Source organism: Tenebrio molitor, chromosome 4 (genome assembly GCF_963966145.1).
Source record: "Tenebrio molitor chromosome 4, icTenMoli1.1, whole genome shotgun sequence".
Classification (NCBI taxonomy): Eukaryota; Metazoa; Arthropoda; class Insecta; order Coleoptera; family Tenebrionidae; genus Tenebrio; species Tenebrio molitor.
Window position 1 is genome coordinate 27,828,351 of NC_091049.1, and position 14,330 is coordinate 27,842,680.

At 34.2% G+C, this 14,330-nt stretch overlaps 1 long non-coding RNA gene across 1 annotated transcript; it reads right to left on the bottom strand.

Moving 5' to 3' along the window:
- Positions 1 to 10,269: 10,269 nt before the first annotated feature.
- Positions 10,270 to 11,697, bottom strand: LOC138129326 (uncharacterized). Its single transcript, XR_011159190.1, has 2 exons — positions 11,145 to 11,697; positions 10,270 to 11,085 (listed from the first exon to the last, which is right to left on the bottom strand). It is a non-coding gene; the product is annotated as an uncharacterized lncRNA (long non-coding RNA).
- Positions 11,698 to 14,330: the final 2,633 nt, after the last annotated feature.

Consider the following 14,330-nt stretch of genomic DNA (forward strand, 5'->3'; position numbering starts at 1 on the left):
AAATGCAGAGCTTTTTGTTAAAATATAAAAATTTGTAGTAATTATTCTCCGTAATTTCCCATTGAGTTTTTTTCAGTTCTTTATCCTTCGTTTTGTTATTTCCACATTCCAATTTTTTTAATCTCGTTTATTGTTTCTCTTTAACATTTAAATTAATTTACGCAGTCAATCAAGGACATAAAAAGGAATTGGTGTTTTATACAACACCAAAAAAAGTTTAAACAAATCAGCGAAACACAAAATAACAACAAAGAAACTAAAATTTTCGAAATGGAAAATATGTCATAAAAAATATTTGGTTTAACGTCCAATTAATTTGAGTTTACAAAGCGTGTTTCTGTTGTTTCATTTGCAAATAGCCCACCCCACAACTGAATTTAAATGAGCCGTCCTGTATCAAGTGAGGGTGCGGACACATGTGCGATTTGTGACAGTTTTATTAATTTTTCTCGCGTCAAAATACAATTTTAATTATTATAAAATGTGGGTTTGTTGTTTTAGTGTTTCGTAATCACTCTGTATAATAATACTGGTGTTTGTAGCTTCAGGTACAGATTTCTCCGCTCGTCGTCTGTTAAATACGTCAGTATAGGATTACAAAGTGTCTACATTAAAACTTGTTTCCACAATCTAGTTTTTATTTTTTAATGTGATGTATAAAATCCCTTAAAGCGCTGTACAAAGATATCACAATTTTTTACCTGCTCAATAGACTTTAAAGAAATCAAAGAGCCTTTATTATCTTTCCCCAACCGTTCAGCTTTGTATTGACGCAAAGACAGGAATTATATCCACAGATGGTGAGGTCAAATCCCAGACGCATTTCACAAAATACCCTTTTAGAGTTGAAAAGAGCTTCACATAAAACGGATTTGTCTCGATGGAAAAAAATTAAAACTTGAGCGAAATGCAATACATGCATACGTACATACATACATACATACAAAATGTATGTATTTTGCTTTGCGTTACGATTTTCAAGATATTTCGTGGTGTGTTTATTTCCACAAGACTGAAACATCTCGTTCATGTTTGTCAGGTGGTTGACACAACCCTGCAAAAACAAAACACGGTTCGCTTTTTCGGAAAAATTCCAAAAATGTTTATTCCAAACAAAGACTCGAGAAAAAATCTGTCAAGAAATGAACCGGCAATGACTCGTCTGGTTCCTTGTCGGATGCGTTTTTTCAGCGCGCCACCCCTCAGGTGTCACCCTTTCGCGATTATATCCGAAATTCTGCAGCTGTGTTTATCCGTAAAGGGTTTAAAATTCGAGATAGAATTACTCGGCTTTTTTGGGCGAAGAAAGGGTGGAAACACTACACAAAACACACACATGACGGGCCCAAAGGGTGCATATTTTTTTCATAATAACAAGGAAAAGGGTGAAAAAATTCTTCGGCGTTTCTCAGCCCGGCTTTTTTCCACCGTACATGTGTCCTCGTTTTTTTCTCAAAGGAAGGGTTGTACCGGTGGGAACCGGGAATCCTCCGAAAACGAGATTTCTTAATGAGCGCGGTACCGTTCCCACCGACGGTGCCAATTAACTCTGGGGGTGGCGCGATCCGGGGGCGGAAATAATCACAAATCAGAAGTTTCAGTTTCAACGAATCGGAATCGTACTGAATGTATTGTGTGCTGGCCCACCCGGTGGCGCGGCATTCAGGCCGATTCAAATTGGACCTAATTAATATTAATCTCAAATTCTGGCCACAATTTAACATATTTTTATTTTTATTCATTACTTGGGGCAATTCCGCCAAATAAAAATACAACTCGTTACGTTTTTAAACATGACTCGCTTATTTTTCGTGGAATTTCAAAAATGACCACACCACTGAAATCCTCTTTAAATTAGCTTTCAAATGATGTGTCACACGATATGTTCCTGTTTGAAAAAAATACAGGGTGGCTCTGGGGGTGAAATTTCAGTCAAACCCAAATACGCCAAAATACATCCCCATTTGATATTTTTTGAGTGTTTTTGCATTTTTCAAAAAATTAATCTTTCAGAAGCTATTTAAATCGACTCGTTTTTGTTGGGACACCTGTATATGAGCCACAAATCAGCCAAGTCTTTATACAGGGTTGTTACAACTATTTCTTACATCGTAGTCGGCTGTGAAATTGACCATTGCGTATCTGCACTATGCTGAAGACAAATTGTATTGTGATTACTTGGTTGCCTAAAAGCAAGGGGTTTTAAGATTTAAAAAAATTGGAATCAAATCACACCGATTTCGTCTGTTCAATTATAATGTTTTTGAAGAGTGATAATTTACGGTGAATTTAAATGTGGTTCTTTGCGGTTCGGCCGCGACGAGGCGCCCATGGTGCCGCTAATGGCTTCCTCCAGATCGGAGCTAATTAACGCGGTTCTAACTAAACAGATAAAAATGTCTTAATTAAGCCAATAAAACTATAAAATTTTCAAGTGTCGTAGACACCTCTGAATGGGGACATAATCGATGTTGTGAAGCTGTCTTAAGCGTGGTCAGTATGTATATCTCACAGCACGTATTAGGTGATTATGTCTATCGACGATAATACATCCTCTCTCTATTAATAGCTCTCCCAGACGGCTTAAGCCGCGGGTATTACCGATTTACTACCAACGACCGAGTCATTGCTTTTGTTGCGTAATGTACAACCGAGATCCATTTAACGGACTTTTTGCCGTGTTTCGTTATTTATTGCCCGACCCGGAGCAAAACTTGCGCTCACGCGGAAGTTGGACTGATTATTTCAAACTTGGATTTATTATCAATTTGGAAGAGATTCTTTTAACCATTTTACTGCTACGTTTTTCTGCACAATAAACATATGATGCAGCAGTGTGAATGGGGGCATCATCTTGTTAATAATAATAAGTATACAAAAGACTAAGTACTTCGTAGGAGAACTGTTGGCTATGCAACCCTTTGCATGCAAAAACAAATCCCCGATGCATTTGTTGTTTGTGTTTGATTTGTGCCACGTGACCGTTCCCGTCTAATCAGCAGCGATCAGTTACAGATTTCGTAGGCGTCGCGACGGCGCAACCGCCAGATGGCGTCCGCCAATTAATCCGGAGAGCGAACGGAAACTGTTTCTATCTGTCGACATTTACATCTCTAACGGATCAATATTATTTACATGTGTGCCATGAACTATGACTATCGAATTACCAATTTTTATGCAATATCTGGGTCACTCCTAGTTCATGTATCTTCCGCAACCTTTGCTGTTTATTCCACTTTTGTTGACTTCCTGGTGACGCGTGTTGCGTAAGGTTGGAGGCGCTGTCGCGTTATTTAACGCGCGTTAAATTTGCGAAGGAGTGTTAGGGGGGTCGTAACGATTAGGTCGGTGTGGATGTTGTTGTTTAAACGGGCGGAATGGGCGGCGAGGGTGGTGTTAATGGGGGCAGAATTACGGATTTGGATTTCGTTCCGAAACGAGAGCGGGCGGTGTAATCATGAAAAATGTGGTGGGATAGTAATCATGGGAATGACAATGACTGTAATGATACATATGACAGTGTAACAATCTAATAAAATATTAATGTGGTCTGAGGATTTTTTTTCTTGTATGTACTAATTTTTTTACTTTCTTTCTCGTTCTCAATACATTGTTTATTTTGTCTTTCTCTACTTTCTTCTCTAAATTGTTTCGTCTACAAATACTAAAGATTCCACTTTTTTGTGTTCACAACATTCCAAATATCGCTCTCTTTTTCTTCTGTTCATTTACTCAGTTTTTCTTTTTTTTTCATACATATTTCCTTTGTGCCTTTGTAAACTTTGATTTTTTCTTTACATATATTTTTTTATAAATACATCTATACAATCCTTTTTTATTTTTTTATGATTTCCTTTTCGTCGGTCTTCTTTTCTTTCTAAATTCTTTTTGCTATCATTATTATGTTTTTAAAATAAAAGGAATGTTTTAAATTTGTCGCGGTCTATGATTGGTTCAAATTCGGTCGGTTTTAGGCAGCTCAAAAATAACCAAATCTAAATCCTGAGCACATTGCCGAACGCAGCATACAGGGTGTCTCAGCTAAGACTTTCGAGCCTAATATCTCGGTTATTTGCCAACGGATTTTTATGAAATTTAAAATGCAGATATTTTAGACCGTGAAGGTTCAATTAGTAATAATAAAATTACGTCAAGTTAAAAAATGTAATTTTAACACATGTTTCCTTTATCGAAAATTATGCGCGATTATTATTATATTGTTAAACATTAAAAAATAGGGGTCTTCACAAACAATTAAGTAAATCACTTGTCTGATTCAACGAAAAGATTAGATTTTGTCGTTAAAAATTTAATGTAAAATTTGAAGGTATTTGAGCAGTTACCTTTTGAAACAATTGATGATTAACTGCCAAGCAACATTTTGTACACCCTTTAAAGTCTGTCAAAATTGGGCGCGCTTTATTAGAAACGTCAAATTGTGAAAATTTATTGAAAATACTCTAAAAATAGACTACAGCGGCAGAAATTTCAATATTGTTGAAAAAGGAAAAAAAATTTGCCTATGGAGAGTGTCGTAATGACTTCAATGACACAGTTCGTTTTCTCGTGGAACACTATCCAAATGTAAGCTTTACAAAATGTAAGGTTAAGAGAGTCGTCAATTTATTTGAAGACACAAGAGGCGTGCGTGAACTAAATTACCTTGCTAAAATATCCCGATCGTGTTTTAGTCCTTCATGGAAGAATTAGAGCATCCAGTATAATAAATTTCGTCCAAATGTTGTCTTTAACTTTGTAAGTGTTTGTAAGGTTAGCAAGACAAACGTCAAATATGTCACCTGCGCTTCTGCGAAAAGGGATGACCAAAATTCTACAAAATTGCGCATTTATTTATTTGTTTCAGACGCGTCTACGTTTTTGCATTTGCAGCCACGTTTAACACAGTTTTTTGCTTTTTTCTTGCAAGCCAGACATCTTTCAAGGACGACTTTTTCCCTACAGCATTTTTTTATTGACGATCAATTTTTTACGTAAATCTTAATCGATTCAACATTTTAAAAAGGCATGTAAAAATTACGTTTTTAAGACTCGGGTGATTGCATTAATGGGATTTTATTCTTCACCGTCTAAAATATCTAAAATTTCACAAAAATCCGCTGGAAAATAACTGAGTTATTAGGCTCGAAAGTCTTAGCTGAGACACCCTGTATATTTTTTTACATTTTTAAATAAAATTCTTTACCTTTATAATTGATGAACTGAAAACATTTATTATAATTAATAAATGCAATTTTTGTTAACAATAAAGTGGTAATAATAATTTAAATTGACCGCCAGAAATTATTTAGTGATTTTTCTAGTAACTTTTTATAGTGTAAATGGGACATTTTCATTTACTCCTTTTAGTTTGAAAACCGACTATAGTGTTCCTCAAATTACTCAATGGCATTATGTTTGACGTTCAAGATTCTCCATTCTTCATTCTGTTAACTATTTTTTTCCTTCATCATTTTCACCCTTATCATGATTATTTTTCTCTGTTCTTTATCCTCTAAAATAGTGCTTTCCGAGGAATTTATCATTACATTATTGAAACATCCGTAATGGTAAATAAATTCGGCCTCGATGCCTCACCCTCTTTTTTTTTATAATAACGTAGTATTAATTTTAATTATATTTATAAGCATTTTATATTTTTTTTCTTAGCCGTTTTTTTCTCATGCTTTTTTGTCTCGCTCTACAGTGTTTTATCTTATTTTTCCTTTGCTTTGATTTTGTTCTATCCTATATGTTGTCGGTGAATCTTTTTATTTATTTTTTTTCTATTAATCATTCCTTTTCATTCTTCTGGGTTCTTTATTCTCTATTCCTAACTTTTATACATGTTATATCTCCTAGTTTTATACATTTACTTTGAGATTTTTTTTTCTTCTTCTTCTTTCTTCCTCACATCCTTTCTTCTGTTTTTGTATTTGTTACTGTAATATTAATTATTAAATAATTTAAATTTAAAGGGTAATAATTTAACAAAAAATGTACATTTGATTTAAAATTGCCGCAACATTTTAATAATCATAATAATAATAGTAATAACACTAATAAAAATATTTTATTTTGTCTTCTTCTACGGTTTTCCATAAATTACTTTTCTTCTCTTATATTTCCTCTTCTTTCCCTTGCTTTGCTTTTGTTCTCTCCCACGTTCTGGTTGTTTGCAAATTGTTTAATTTTGTTTATCTTTTCTGTTGTTCATTCTTCAATTTCTAATTATTCTGGATCCTCAAATTCATTCTTCAATTTCTTCCCATCAGTAACATTCTCATTCAAAATCTTAATTATAAACCTTCCTAGGCATTTTTTATTCCTTCATTATCTTTATTACATATTTTACTGGAATATTTTTATTTTCTTTTATTTCATCGATTCGTTTTTTATTCTTTCATTGTCTTCATTTTATTTCCGATTTTTCTTTTCTGTCCCTATCTTTTTTACTTGTTCTATTTTTTATTTTTATACATTTACTCTTAATTTTTTATTTTCCTTCCAGTCTTTATTCTTCATTGTACCCTTTCTTCCGGTTCTTTCTTTTATTTAGTATTTTTTGCGGTAGTATTAGTCTAACAAAAAAGCGCTTGTGATTGAAAAATAACAATAACAATAATCGATCATGAATTTTTCTTTTTCCTCACATTTTATTCCCTCTCTCCCCTTCTGTTTTCTTTACTATTTTTTTTTTTAATCTAAACATCTTTTCTACTTTTTCCACTTGTTTGGTTATTCTACTTGTTAATTTTTTCCCTCTCTAAAGATAAATTCCCTTGAATTTGAAAATAGTCGACGTTTTCAGTTTCCATTATAGATTTTTCGCTCCGCCTTCGCACAGATATTTCCAAAGTCACAGCCCATGAGAAAATCCAACACCTCTACTTCTCTTCATACTAAACCCTTTATCTTCTTCTCAATCTCTTCCCACCAATGACATACCCGGTCAAGCTTTTACCTACACACATTCCCTAGGTCTTTCTTCGTTCTTCATTCTCTATACATGTCTCCTTTTACTCTTCTCCATCTACGATTTATTTCTCTCTTTATTTTTCTCTTGTCTTAATCACACCCTTGCATCTCTTTTCTTTTCTCTACTTTCTTCTGCAATACCGAAGTATTTCCTGTATCTAAATTTAAATTATCTCAAATTTTCTCCAAAACAGCTGACGAGGCGCAGATAAAGTTATTATCTTCCTTGACGAGCGGCAGATAAAGTAAACTAGCTGAATCATTTGAAATTCCCAACTCAAATTTTAACAAATCAATGTACCCAATCTTCTGCTTCGAAATAATTCCTAGTTTCTTAAATAACTTGTTATGAACGTCTGAAGAAAAAATAGTATATGACATTGCACTGCTGCATTGATAATGTTAAAGTGTCACTTCATTGTCATGGCATCTGACGAGCTGACCAGCGTCCGTGAAGTTATTATCTCCGCTGAGAAGCGTCCGTGAAGTTATTATCTTCGCTGAGGGCATCAGTGAAGTTATTATCTCCGCTGATGAGCGGCTGTAAAGTAAACTAGTTAAATAATTTGAAATTCCTACCTGGTTTCTTAACATGTCTTAAATAATTTGTTATGAAGGTTTGAAGAAATGGTTTTATGTGCTTTGGCTCAGCACATAAAACTTCATTTTTGCTCCTAACTACATAATATACTGTTTTCGTAAATTTGGAAACAATCAGATTGAGAACTTTTGACCAAAAAGTATCCAAAACCTCCGAATCTTGAAACATTTCTCGATCACGTCAGCATCGCCGCATTATCTTTTTTCTCGATTTAATGTTTCCAGATTCTTGCCAGTTGTTGTAAATCTGCCAAGAGCCGTTGTCCCAGCGCCGTCAGATGTGCACCACGCTTATCAACAATATTTCAAATAAAAATCAGCGTAAAATTCCATCACACATGTCGCCGCCTCGATAAAACCCAATAAAAAAACTGTTACCGAGAATATTTTTATTGTGAGTGATGCAATCGAGTGTGCGCTGCCAGATTTTAATGGGCGATAAAAGAACTTTTACTTAATAGAGAAATTTGTAAAAATCGTCGATCAATCATCTGGGATTTTTTGGGAACCGTTGCGTTTCTCACAAGCCGTTTTCCCACAAAAATTAAAAATTTTCCACTTGATTCCGTCGCACAATTAGCGCTATCAGAAAATCATCGATCACACCAATACAATCAATCACCGCCGATCATTAGGCCGGGGCACCCATCGCAACCCTTGTATCGCTACCCTCGACCAGCGACACCCCACTCCGCACGGTCCCGCCTGAGCATCCCTCTGGAAGATTCCGAGCTCGTTCTCGGGACATTTTGGGTACCTCTGGCCCTACAACCCCGCCGGTGATTTCTTCCTTTTTCTATTTTTAATATACTCAATCCGTTGAGATGTGATTTACGGCCTTGTCCGTCTCTCTTTCCTCGAGACGGTGCGACTCGTTTTTTACCTGTGATGTTTTTAAGGGAAAGTGAAGATTTTTTTCTACCTGGTGGTGGTGCAGCTTGAAATTTTAGAATTATGAAACCCAACACCAGACGGACGTCGTTATTAAGGATTTTACCTAAAAAACAGCCGGATTCTTGTTTAATGTTTAAACAGTTCACCCCCTTCGGGAGTGTGGGAATTTCGGGCCGCGCCGCCGTCTAAGCTCCGTCGAGGGTTCAATAAACTAATAAACGGGGACATGTCACTTTTCGGAGAGGACAACTTGTCGCCGCTGAGGTGTCACACGAAATTTACGCCGCCACGGATTCGACGACCGCGGACGATTACGTCGCGATGTTCGGGTTGGGGGCGGCGCGCCCTGGGGGTGGACAAGGGCTCGAGTTTACGCGGATACGACAACTCTGGTACTTATTGATTTGTTTTTATCATTTATTAACTTCACCAGCGTCGTCGTTATTTAATTTATTATTGTTTTGTTATACTTTCGGTTCAATTTTTTTTATTTTGATAACTTTTGTGGAAATTAAGTGTGTCCGTAATAGATGGCAAGAGGTGCGTAATGAATGACAATGATAAAGGAAGAACAAAACAAACTGAAAATGAAATGAGAAATTGCTATTAAGTGTATAAGAGTAGGAGAAGAACTGTGAAACTATGATTGATCAGTGAAGAAGTCATTGTCGAAATGATGACAGTGAAAAGGGAATAAATGTGTGTAGAACGTGTTTCTGGCTGATGGAAAGACGTTGAAGAAATTTTGAAAGAGATCCATGGAGTAAAAGGAGAATGTTTTGATGATGGCAGATGAAAAATTTTTAGGGTAATTGTTCACTTTAACTACTTCTGGAATTTTGGCCTGTTTTCTGGCTAGACAGCCTCAGGGCGTCCTCCTAGATCGTTTCCCACCATTCAAACCTTGTGCAAATGCCTTTTTTTTCTCTCTTGTTGTATTTCAAGGTCGCGTCAAGGTCGCGCCAATGTCTTAGTATAACTAAAGGGTAAGGAAAATTCATTTGCACAAGGTTTGAATGGTGGGAAACGATGTAGGAGGACGCGCTGAGGCTGTCTAGCCAGAAAAAAAGCGAACATTCCAGAAGTAGTTAAAGTGAACAATTACCATTTTTAGAAATAAATGGAGAATTATTATTTTATTGAATAACGAAAAGAAAAATTAAAAAATTAAAGGAGTAAAAAAGAGAAGCGTAATGAACATAGAATTTTACAATAATAATTACGATAATACATATTACAAGACAAAAAAATTACAAGAGAAGTAACATCTGATGAATCACAGAGAAAAATAAGTTAACTAAGAAATTAAATAAAAATCAAATTCAGTTTTCTTCCTATTCTTTTCTCCTTTTATGTCTTTTCTGTTTTATTATTTGTTCTTTTGCTTTAAAAATTTTTGGAAACATAAAAATCGTACTTTCTCCGTGTCCATAACATTCCAAACGTTCTTTTTTCTCAGTATTGTTATTTACTTTACTTATCCTTATTCTTCTTATTCCATTTGTGATATTTTTCCTACTTTCTCCTGTAAATAACATCTATACAAAACTTTTTTTTTCTATTGTGGTCCTTCTTTTCTTTCTACACTTTTTCGCTTTCAACATTTTTCTTCAATTTCTTCTTTTCTCGTTTTGTCTAAAATGCTTTTATTTGTTACTAAATTGTAAACGTCATTTATTCGAACTGTCACTTGACGTTGAAAAGTCATTTTAACTGGCTAGTAGCGTTAAATTGACAGCAGACCAGTTATGAATTTAACAAGTTAGTAGAGAAATTTGAAATTTGGAAAGGATAGTAGCGTTTTTAACATTTGAACATTTTTATTTCTTTGTTTCATACAAATTAAAATTAAATGTACAATTAGAATTTCCGCTAATGTCGAACATTCCTGAAGCGGAAGTGAATTCGCTCGTCATTGGACAATTAATTGTAGAACCTCCCGAAGTGGAAGCCACATCTGTTGAGTTTCGTCCAGGAAACATTTTTTTCGCAATTTCAATTTTTTTATTGATAGAATCATCCACATAACCTTCCGCAATTCCACTACTTTTCCATCCTCCCACACGTTTTAGTGTCAAAATATCTCCACCTGCATCCACAACCATTGTTGCTGCTGATCGGCGAAATGAGTGACCTGTGTATAATTCAGGTTCTTGTAGCCCTAAGTATGTTGCAGTTTTTTTCGGTACACCGCCAATAGTGTGCTGGCCAACATTGAGGGAAATACATTTGCCATTACGGTAGGTTAAAAAGAAACGTAATTGGTCTGCTTGACGAGGACGAAGAGCTGCATATTTTCTGTACAAAACACAAGGTTGAAAACTGCAGCCCTCATCTGTGATCGTAAATCTCCTTGTTGTTAAATTCTTTGTATTCCGTAAAGTGACGATAATATATTTCTCAACATCTTCTACGTCCTTCACCGTCAACGAGAGAAGCTCGTCACACCGGCAAGCACCAAAAATTCCAAAAATTGTAATCACTTTATATAACAACCAATAGTCATCAGGAGCTTCAACAAGAAATTTTTCCACTTGCTCTTTTGTTAAAACCCTTGCCTTCTTCGGCACGTAACGCTCATTCTTTCTCTTGAGAAAAGCAATTACCTTATGAAATCTACAAATGTCAAGTTAAAATATCACTTTTTTGACAACGTCTGTAATAGGAAAACAAACCTACGAACTTCAGCATTTTCTTTAATTTCCAGGCAGCTTTTTAACATGGACCATTTCGACCACAAAGAATTGGGGCTAAATTTGTCTGATAGTTGGTGAAGATACACCAAAAGAACGTCTTCCGTTACACCAGTTACGTTATTGTTTTTCTGCCAATTTTTAAATTCTTCATATTCTCGTTCATATCTTGCTAAAGACTTCGCTGGCAGTAAACTGGAAGCCACGTTTATAGCTTCCTTTTTGATTTCTTCTGGCACGTTCATTTGAGAAAAAATCTTGACGGAAATAAACAATTTGAACAAACGGCGCGTTGTCATAGTAATTGTACTTCTAAGGTTTCTGAGTTTTGAGCAATAATTTGGAAGAAAACAGAATTTGATCATTTTTAATTTTATTTAGTTGTTTACAATTTAGTAACAAATAAAATATTATACAAGACACGCCAGGTAACTGGTTTTACTGGCTCAAGGAGGTAACTGACTCGTCTTCGACTCGTCAGTTATATCCTCCATTCGCCAGTAAAAACCATTTTACCTGGCTTGTAATGTAAAATACTATATTTGCCCTCTGGGGTTTCGGATTCCTGATTACAAGCAATTCCAAAAATTAACATGTTTTCCTATCCCCTCTCCTTTCTTTTTCTCTTCTTCCCCTCTTCTTTCCATATCTCTTTAATCCTTCTTATCTCCCTTCCGCCTTCATTCAGTGTTTCTCTCATTCCTTTCTCTCCTTTCTCTCTTTTTTCGCTACATCCATTCCACATGTGCTCGATTGTCTCTTTCTCTTTCTTCTCATAGTACATTCTGCACCTTCTTCTTTCCTCTCCTTCCATCCAATGCCTGTTTTCTCTGTGATTCTTTCCCTTCTTTCTTGCTTGTTCCTGTCTTTGTCCCCTTTATTCAGCTCTATACATTCATCTATCTTCCTTTTGCTCTCAAGCTTTCCACTTCTTCACTGCATACCCATTTTTCTGGTAGTACTTGTCTCTCTTTCTTCTCCTTGCGTTTCTCTGTCCACTCCTAGCACCTTTCTGAAATATTTTTTTTGTACTTTCTCTACCTCTTCTTGTTCCTACCTTTTTTCATTTTATCATTCCTTGGACATTTTTCTTACATAGTGTTCTTATCCTGAGCATGATTTCTTCTTTTTCCCGTTACATTTTTCAATTTTTCTCTTCACCTTTCTTCATCATCACATTCCGTCCTGTACCTGTTATTTTGTGCCATAACTTTATTTTTTTGTATTTGTCCCTCCTCTTTTCAAAATTTCTTCTCCCCTACCAAAATGCTTGAAATATTTAAATTTAACAAAAACATGCTATTTTCACTTAATTATTCTCACAATACTATTGTTATATTGTAATATATTTGTTTATGACTCTTTTTTAACCATTTATCGTCTTTTATCCCGTGTTTTATGCTTTCCAAGCTTTTTCCATTTATCAGTAGTATTTCACATATTCCTCTTTCCTCTTTTCCATTATTTTTCTTCTGGCTTTCTAAATTTTTTTAAATATAAAGCCACATGAAATAAAACATACAAAAATTCACTGTCATGATCATGATTTCTTCTTTTTCTCCGTTCTTTATTCTCTACTCCTCTCTTTTTTATTTATACATCTTTCATTCATCAATCTCAGACATATCATTCTTTTTCTATTTTCACACTTACACTTCCAGATTATCATTTCTCTTTTTGGTTTCACAACATTTCTTCTATTTTTGGTATGGTTTTTATATTCTTCATCCAGTTCTTAAATTATCTAAATATAACAAACAATACACTTTCAGACACTATGTCAAAAAATAAAATGACATTTATTTTTTGAGCTACAATTTTTTTTTAATTGCTTTTAGTTTTCTACGTTGTCCTGCAACCTCGTAGGTAAAATTTCGGCACATTTTAAAAATACACCCTATATATCGTGTTTTATAAAATGTACGCCAATGCGAAGTAACCTATATGGGAATTTGCTTTAAAACAAGGAAACCGCATTGGTGTACGTTTTATAAAATATGATATACAGGGTGTATTTTTAAAATGTGCCGAAATTTTACCTATGAGATTGTAGGACAACGTAGAAAACTAAAAGCAATTTAAAAAAAATTTAGCTCAAAAAATAAATGTCATTTTATTTTTTGACATAGAATTTTTTAAACATTTTTTCCGAGTTCTACATGAAGCCAGTAGCTCGTGATTAAAATATCTGCACAATTTTCAAAATCACCCTGTAGTAATATGTACTATCTTAATTTTAATTTTTATGTATTTTATAATTGGGTCTCAGTTTTTTCTGTTTTTTGTTCTTAACAAGTTACTTTAACTTTCTTTACAGTATCCCACATATTACTCTCTCTTCTTTTCTCTTTTTTCACTTATTTTGCTCTTTTATTCCACATGTTTCATTTCCTTTAAATATTTTCTCTTGTCAATTTCGTTTTTTTTTTTAAATTTGAAAATCTGTAGATACTACTCACCCTTTATCTTTTTCTTAACACTCTTTCTTCTATTGTCTATTGCTGCTTTTAACAATAATAATAATAACAATAAGTCTTCGAAAACTGTTTGAATTATGTATTTCAAACCCTGAAAAATCTTTCAAAAAAATAAAAAAGGAAAAAATATAAAATCTTTTTTTTTTTTATTTTGAGAATTGTTTGATTTTTTAAATCGAACATTGCGTATCATGATATGACTTTTTTTTTCTTCGCTCTTTCTTGTCCAGCCCTGTCGTTTTGTACATCTTTCATTTTACATTTTATACTTTCTCTTTAAGATTCTCATTTTTCTTCTTAGCCTCTATCCTTTATCACACAATTTTTTCTATTTTTCTTTTGTCATTTTGTGTTACTATCTCTTTGTTTTGTATATATTGCTCTAATTGTGGCTAAATATCGAATTTTCTTTAATTTCTTCTCCATTATCAAAGTACCCAAAATACCTAAATATTACAAAAAATATGGTCCCCCAACTTAAAAACGTCTCAAAATTTCCAAAATAACAATAATAATAATACTAATGTAATATTTTATATTGTTATGCACTTTATGATTCTTCTTTCCCATATTTTTGATAATTTATTACTACATATACTTCTTTCTCTACTCTCTCTTTCTCATTGAATTTACTTTTCTTCTGTACCACATCGTTTGCTCTCTCTGTCATTTCTCACTTATTTTGCTTTCC